The following is an 8,953-nucleotide window of genomic DNA, read 5'->3' on the forward strand; positions in this document are numbered from 1 at the left end:
TGGAAGGCATATTTAGAGACGACATACACCCAGTAAATTTTTACACATGTATTCATTTTTGTATTTCCATTCTATTTAAATAAAAGATTTCTCATTTGCATCCTATTGTATATCATTTGTATTTTCCAAATATACTTTCTTGTATTTCAATTTACTTTTGATTCAATTATAATGTTATGTAGATCATCATATTTTCTAGTGTAAGCTAATGTATTTCACTATATTTTTTCAGTGATTCAGTCCTGTATATCACTGTATTTTCTCGTTATAATCCCCAATTGTTATAAATGTATTTCTTAATGTATTTTCCATGTATTTGAATTGATACCATTAGATGTATTTATAGAAGTATATTTCATTCAATTTTTTTCATATATCTGATGTAGTTTTCACTGTTTCTAAATAAAAAATTTCACAGATTTGTACTTTTGAGAATGTTATTCCAACCATTGGTGAGTTGGAACAACTTAATTTGCCTCCTGTTGTTTCACAAGGCATCCCCAACCCAACAGATGGAGATGAAGTTGCAGAAGGCACCGAGATGGTTGATGATGACTATGATAATTTCAGTATCACACCACCACACATTGTCAAGGGTAAACAGCAACAACGGTCCGCTGTATCTGATTCACCGCCTCATACGAAACACAGACAAGTTTCAATTCCAGCTTCTCCTGCTAGGAAACAAACATCCCGGAATGAACCAATCATAACCCCGAAGGACACTTTGACTGTTCAAAGGGTTGTACCAAAGTCTGTTTCACCAAAGGTTAGGGAACAAATCAAAACACAGTCACAAACAGTCAAAACGGCCAACAAATCTAATGAGATGACACTGCTTAGACAAGAGTTTCAAGTTTTTAAGAAAGATGTAAGTGTTTTGTTTTTCCTTTTTTTTTTTTACTATATTTGTTTTGGTAACGGTGTTGATAAATTTGACGTATTCTTGTGTCAAAACACGTAGATATCTGCTGAGTTTACTGATATTCGCAAGTGCATGGATGATAACTTCAAAAAGATGGTTGAGGCGATAAAGGGGAATCAAACATCAGAAAGGGTATTTCCAAACTAAAAATGATGATATTCACAAAACAGAAACTGTTTCCTCTCTTTTCTAAATAAAATATATATTTTTGAATGATGCCGATAGTGAAGCTTCGTTGCATCAATACGAGGTTGGCATACAATACTCGCATGAATTCAATCAACGCCAACATTCTGCCAAAGAGACATCACCCGTCAAAGATGGTATTGTGAAAATAAGGTAAAAAATGCAGATTACTGTTATGTATTTTTGTACTTTGTTTTGCTATACATATAGGAATTCACAAAATATATACTTTTCAGAAAAAAAAAAATGAAGGTTGCAGGCATAATGTTGTTGACACCCAATTTTGGCCCTCCTTTCATATAATTAATTTCACTATGCTTCTTAGTCGTGAAAATTCCCCAATAAATGAGTTTGGAATATTTTCGCTAATTATTACACTATTTTTTGAGATATATTTCTCTTAAGTTAAGGACGTTTTTTATCGTTTCTCAAAAATCACCAAACATCATATTTTTTATAATTAAAAATTACTAAACATCATTTTTTACAATTAAATCACTCAAAAATAGAGTTGGTGTTCTTGCATGACATTTTTCCTTTAATCCTATTTATTACTATACTAATCATCTTCTTACTCTATTTTTTAAACTTAATACGTATATTAAATTACTTGTATTGAAATTTATATAAGTATACATCTTGTGGGAAATATTTAGGACAAGGAAGCATATTTTTAATTAATTGATTAGAGTAAAAAGGGGTTAGAAATTAGCTCATCCCATAATATTGGGCCAATTCCCTTCTCCCCTTAACAAAAATCAGCAGCCCAATATCCACCTACCCGGCCCAACACCTAAATTAAAACCCCTAACTCTTTCTACTCTAATCACAACCTAAGAGCCCTAACCAAATCCCTACACTCCTCTTCAAACGAACAGCCCTATCCAAACGACGCCATCTCCCATCACCGCTGGTTCCATCGACGGACCAGCGTACAAAAGCCATCCTTGACGCCACCGCCATCATGTCTCTTCAGTCCCTTCACCCTCTCTACGAGATTATAGAGCCATTAATGCTCTGCAAACTAGCTTGTTCAACTTCCAAAGAGGGCAAATGTGAGAATCTTGTGAATACAAGGATGATTCGATGGATAACAGCCTCATCCCATCTTCAGAGCTCGGTTTGCTAAGAAAACTTTCGGATTTTTGGCCCCAACAGCTCTTTCCTTTCACTTCACCTCTGAAAAAGGTGAGAATCCGTCATTTTTTCTTCATCATTTCATCTTTTTGAAATCTCAGAATTTTCCCTCCCTTTAATTTGAAATTCAAAGGCCAAAAGCTTCTTGAAGAAGCTGTTGAAACGTTCCCCTTTTTTCAGCTATAAATACAGCCCTCTATGGGCTGTTAAAGCAGATATCAATTGATAAAAAAAAGGAACCACAAAAAAAAAAAATCCCTTTTATTTTTACAAGCTTTCCCCTCTCATAAAATTTCTATTGCTTTAAAACTTGGGTTCTCAGAAAATTCTATTTTTTAACTCTAAGTTCTTGTGGCTTTATAATTTTGGTTATCCTCGGCTGAGCAAGGACCACTTTGAAGCGGATTTGGAGACTCGACAACACCCTAGCCTCAGTTCGCTGTCCCGGATTCGTCCTATCTTCGCCTTTAATTTCATAGGAGTAAAATGTAGTTGTTCAGTATCTCGTCGTTTGTTTGGTTTAACGGACTGAAATGTGTTTGGTTAATGGTTGTGGCTGTCTGTTCGATTTTGTGGACCTGAACCTATTTATTGCCATGTTTGTTCCAAATTCCAGCCTAAAAAATGGTTAAGGAAAATCGCCTGTGCTTGAAGGAATTGTTAACTACTTAGTCGACTATGTGTAGTGATATTCATTTCATTCTAAAAAAGTACTATGAGATTATGTTTCTGGTAGGGAGTCGATGTATGGTCATATAAATGGTAGAATATGAGCCTTCGAAGGTTGTTTACAATGGCATTATGAAAACAAGCAGGTGATAGTTTTGAATATAAGATAAATATAAACATAAATCTGATTGCGTGTTGTTCTCATTTATGTTCATGCTATAAAGGTATGGCTAATTAATGTTGTCATGCCTGTGAATAGTTAAGTCATTTGTAGAGGATACATCACACTAATGATAAGAACCGTTTGAGCATAGTTAACAATAGTCACTGGTAACTTATTAAGAGGACTGCATTTTTAATTTTGAATCATTGTTCCAACTATGCTTCATATAAAATATGGCTGAAATTTCTCACTAAAACAACTTACTTATTATTCATTTATTCGCTTACGGAAATGAGATGTCGATATATGGGCCTGTTCCCCAGTGTGTTCCTAACTGCCCGAGCTTATAATGTGTGCTATGTTTTGGTGTTTAATAAGGAAGATTGGTATGAAAGGACAGTAATGTTTAATTGTGGATCGAGGTCTAGTTTGTTTGAACCTATCTATAGAGATCTTCTATGCTACTAAGTGTACAGAAAATTTGTTTATATTCTTATGACTGGCGTAAAAGCAGTAGATGATTCTTCTAGAGAACTTCCTTCAGATTCAGACTGTTGATTTTTCTTTTTCATGTTCATAGAGACTACACTTTTGTCTACGTTAATGTTGTGAATGTATAGTCGTTGAAAACTAATAGGTGTTTCTGTTTCATCTCAATCTTCCCTAAAAGAGTTCTTTAGTTTACCTGAAAGATTTTCATGATTTCATTATGGTTTAAACTTGTTCGTATTAGTTGTTGGTATGTGTTCTCCCACTGTTTTGGAATCTCGCAAGCATTTTTTTTTGTGTTGCCAGAACGATAGTAGAATGTTATGATAACATATTTAGATGGACTCATTGGTAGCATGAATTAATCCAAGGGGTGTGACCTGTTGAGATTTAACATGGAACTTTGAACTGTCTAAAAACGGTGCATCCTTTTTTTCGTAATTTTTTTTTTCTCATATTCTGATTAAACTGAATGAGGAACTAGTTAGGGGACTGCACTTTTATCTTGAATCATCGCTTAATTTGTCTCCAAAACAAGTTTAGTTAGTGTCTGTTAATTAACCCATTTGGTTCAGTTTTCATTTTTGTTGGTTGTTTAAGTCTAAACCTGTTATGTCGAGTTGTTAATCTATTCATTTTCAAATCAAACTAAGTTAGATTTTCTCCCAAGAAGGATAGGTATTTGGCTCCTAATTCTTAAGTTTTGCATACCTTACTTTATATAGCATGTTTAACCCATTTAGCTATGGACTCACTGTCCAGTTGAATTATTGGTGTAGCAAACATAATACTTGCTTTCAGGGTTTCAACTAAACAACTTCAATTATGCAAAATTAGTTGAATGCTCCTCTGTTCTATGGTACTGTTTAGTTTATGATTGGGTTTTTTTTTGTTTTGTTTTGTTTTGTTTTTGTTAATCTCTTAAACCACCAGTCTTGCTATGAAAGTACAATAGTTGTTATATTGAAATAATGCGTCTAATCCGCTTAAAATGATGAAAAGGTGGAGTTTTTCGTAGGCTCCTAACTTCTTGCTTAAGTATTAAAGTAGGCTTGCATGATTCTAAGAATAAGCTCAACCAACCGAAGTATGGAGAGGTCTATTGTTTACTTGCTTGTGGAAGTAAAATATGTGCATGACTCCAGTGACTGTTTTCTTATTTGCCGTAAGTTGCTGATAACATGGGTTAGTAAAAATGTGTTAAGTGACTTGTTGAGATTTTTTCAAAGTTCCTAAGTATTGAAGACATGTCGAGTGGGAATTAATAGCGGTACATATTCCATTTCTCATTCACTGTTTCCTTTGTTGAGATCGCTTCTAACTCCCTTTTTTTTTTATTGCATGGACACACTTGGGAGAATGTTGGAGTTGTGGCAACTCCGATTTCAGCCCAGGCCGAAAACCAGTAGCTGCATTTGCGTGCTCGTGTCTAACAGCCTTCGTTCGTGTCAAGCGTCCCCGTCCTTCTTCCTCTTCTTTAAATTTCGTATCTTTGTGTTAACAAATATATATTACATGTTGTTTATATTATTGACTAACATTTTTATGGATTGTATTTATAGCGTATTTGTTTCTCGCTTGTGTACGAACTTGCGGAAAAATGGTTTAGTATGATAGTGAATTTGGTCATTTGCTTCCCTTTCCTTTTTAGATACCAATCCCGATTTAGAGTGAAAGACGTTTTACTAATCGTTTTAAGGGAATGTCTTTTAGTATATTTTCTAGATTCAAATTATCTTCCACAAGGAAATAAGCTGATGTTTTTTTTTTACGAGGACACTGTTCTAAGTTTTTTAAGTCACACTTGATTTCATAAAGAAGTAACAGATCTGATTTCTTCACAAGCATATTGCACTCACGTTTTTACACTCTTTGTGATCCCCAAACAATAAGTTTAATGATGCAGATTTTCAGAATTTGGCAACGTCCTATCTAGTAAATTTAATCTAGAGGCCTAAATGATCTTAACATGTGACCTGTACTCCTTTTTTTAATTGCTATAATACTAACCCATTGGGACAGGCCTAATTCTTTAAGTTTAATACAAGGAAATCATATTAGGACAAGTATAGTGGTCCAAGTATTTTTCAAGAACTACAAGGTATATACTTTACTTTATATACAAAGATCCTATTTTACATGTATATATACTATTCTTATTTTAAATACCTTTAATCATTTTCTCATCACATGCATACGTATGTACGTTATATTATAAATACTTATCTTTAGTATACCCTATATACAACAATCATATTATACTCCATCTTCTAAAGTATACATACGTACTCTTTTGAAAACAATATATATATTCCTAATACATATAATTTTACATCTTGTATTAATCATACCAACATACTATTTTTATACACGCATATCATACCCGTACTATCTTATTTTTTTTTATTTAATTCTCTTGGTCGTATTTTCATTATAGGTATACCTATAGTATTATCGTGTCATCATAATTATTTTTAAGTGTTCACCTAGGATATACTATCACATGTAGATTATTTTCTTATAAATATATACATCTCCTTATTTTTAAGTGTTCACCTAGGATATACTATCACATGTAGATTATTTTCTTATAAATATATACATCTCCTTATTCTATATTATACAGGTTATTCTCATATAAAATAAATGTCATACATATTTTCCTCATGCAAACATTAGCAATAACTACTTCCTTTATATATATGCATTTACTCACATAGTTACAATTACACTAAAAAACCATCTTTTATGTAAATAGTTTTGAGAGAATAGTTTTCTTTTTCCGCAATTCTTTAAATAGGTGATAATAAATAATTAGATAATCCCCCTCTAGTGTTAATTAAACTAAGCTTAAAGACTGTCCTCGGATAGGCTCTGAGGGATGCTTAACACCTTCCCCTCGGGGTAAATAAAACCCTTACCTAGAATCTCACAGGTTTCAAAGACTAAAATATGAAGTTTACATTTTTACAATTGGTTTCCTAATATTCCCTAAAATTAGGTGGCGATTTTGAAATTTGCAAAACCAGAGGAAACATAGTCATAAGTTGTGAACTAGTTTTAACCCGTTAAAAACAGGGCATGACAATGTTACCTGGCGATTGTTTTGGTGTTAGAATGCGCCGATGTACACAGAGTGGGGATACATTAAAGGCTTCAACTGAAGAGATTCAAGGTAGCGGTGAAACACTCCTGAAGCGAACACAACCTGAGGTACACAAGACCAAAATGTGTATTTAATTTTTTTTTTTCAGAATCCTAATTTTGTTTTATAAAAGGATTTGGCATACATGTGTTTACTTGTATTCACATAACCTTTATAGTCTATTTCACTATATTTCTAAACAATACTGTCATGTAGTTCAATATATTTTCCCATTCTATTCTATTGTATTTCATTATATTTTTCAATTGTGGAGTCCTGTAGATCACATCTTTGTATTCCAGTGTATTTACTGTATATTTTATACTATACTGATTTTCTGTTGTATATTCCAGTGATGGTTTACATCACTGTGAATTGTATTTTGCAGTTTCACACAATGTTTTTATTTGCATAGGGTGAGGCCGTCATGGTGCATAGACACATGCCGATTTCGGCTGTGAATATAGGCCAACATATTGGAGATACGAGTGATGAAAAAAAGAATGGAGAGCTAGTATCAGCAGCATATTTGCAATATGAGGTACTGAAAAATAGATTTTTAGTGTCAAACAGATTTTATTTTTGAAGCAACCTATATCAGAGATTTGCGTATTCATTTTGATATTGGTAGCAGGCTGGCCAAAAAATACAAGGTGGTGTAAATGACAGTGCAGAATTTACTGAATCAGAGGAAATGGTAACAGAGTTGCTAATCTAGTGTCCTATCACCACAGTTATTCCACTTGGTCCTCCTGAAATACACGTCAATGATCAAGTTGATCCGTCTATTTTAAAGACACCTCAGAACAACAAAGTTGAGAACGTTGTACCAAATTCTTAGTGGCTAATTCTTGATGATCAATTACCCCACCAACTTATAGCACAACCAACAACAGGGCAAAGTTCAACTAATGAAGCAGGACAACATTCAATCCAAAATACTGAACGTCGAATGATAGTCCACCCAGGCATTGTCCGAGATAGGAAACCCAACAAATACACTGTGTCCTCTTTCATGCCAAACTACAGCTTAGCAGGATCTTCTACAAGGTCTTCTTTCCTTATTATATTTGAAAAGAAGCACCACTTTGTAGAACATCCTATCAGTGCCCCGTTGGACACGGCGTCTTTTCAAGAATATCAAAATTGGCTTGAGAAGGTTCTATTATTAAGGCACGATAAAAAGTAAGTATTTTTACGGTTATTTTTTTAAAATATAAATTTTTAAATAAATGACTTATCGTATGTATCTTTTGACTGTTGATATATAGAAAAGATAAGGAAAATCAGTTGTAACGACCCGTTTGGTCATTATAGCTCTTTTGGCACTTTCGCCACTTCCGAGCATTGATTGACTCACTTTTGACCCGAGGTTGAGTTTTGGCGAACAGACCTTTTCCGGAGTTTCATTGACTCTGAGAGGTCCGAATGATTGTTTAGAACTGGTATGTATGATTGGTTTGGTTCCTAATGCATTGAGGTGCATTTCGGGACTTTGGAAGGGAAATGGAAAGTAGGCACCGGTGGTTAACTCGGTCAGCGGGACCTCCGCTGGAAATTTCGAGACTACGAGTGCGTTCGCAACGTATTTTTGTATGAGTTTAGGTGGTCGGGGTATGAGCAGATGGCCTCGGGAATAACCCGAAAATTTGATGGGCCTCACCGCTATAGCGGTGTCCTAAACGCCGCAGCGGCGCCGCTGTAGCAGCACTCCCTTCGCCATGGCGGTCACGAGCAAGGGAATTTCATTAAATGTGTCTTAAAATAAGACTTAGACCCTCATTATGTCATAACTCGGTATTGGAGCTTGGGAAAGCTGTTCTTGGAGACAAATTGAGGAATTTCTTGGAGTTAATGCTTTGTCTAATCACTTACTCCTCTTTAATCATTGTCATCTTAGAATCATCTCTTCCCTTTTCAATCCCTTAGAAGTAGAATTTGAAGAAGGGTTTTGGGAGATTTTTCTCTAATATTATACTTGATAAATTGATGATGTTAATGTTAAAATATGACAAATCTAAGCTTAGTGATCATTTATCTTTCACTTTTATGGTTGAATTTCGGATTTGGAGAATTAGGGTTCATACCTAATTTGGGGGGTTATACTAGAATTAGTTTTAGGGATAATTCTTGAGCTAAATCAATAATTATTGATGGGGTTATGATTACCTATGATTCAATTTGGTATTTCACCCGTGAATTTTCCGTTTCGCCCTTGTGGGCTCATTTTCCCAATTTC

The 8,953-nt window shown here is 34.3% G+C and overlaps 1 long non-coding RNA gene across 1 annotated transcript; it reads left to right on the top strand.

Annotated features, from left to right (window-relative positions):
* The first annotated feature begins 1,953 nt into the window (after positions 1–1,953).
* LOC132626334 (uncharacterized) lies at positions 1,954–5,207 on the top strand. Its single transcript, XR_009577237.1, has 2 exons — positions 1,954–2,299; positions 4,928–5,207. It is a non-coding gene; the product is annotated as an uncharacterized LOC132626334 (long non-coding RNA).
* Positions 5,208–8,953: the final 3,746 nt, after the last annotated feature.

The sequence above is a fragment of the Lycium barbarum genome, chromosome 2 (genome assembly GCF_019175385.1).
Source record: "Lycium barbarum isolate Lr01 chromosome 2, ASM1917538v2, whole genome shotgun sequence".
Taxonomy (NCBI): Eukaryota; Viridiplantae; Streptophyta; class Magnoliopsida; order Solanales; family Solanaceae; genus Lycium; species Lycium barbarum.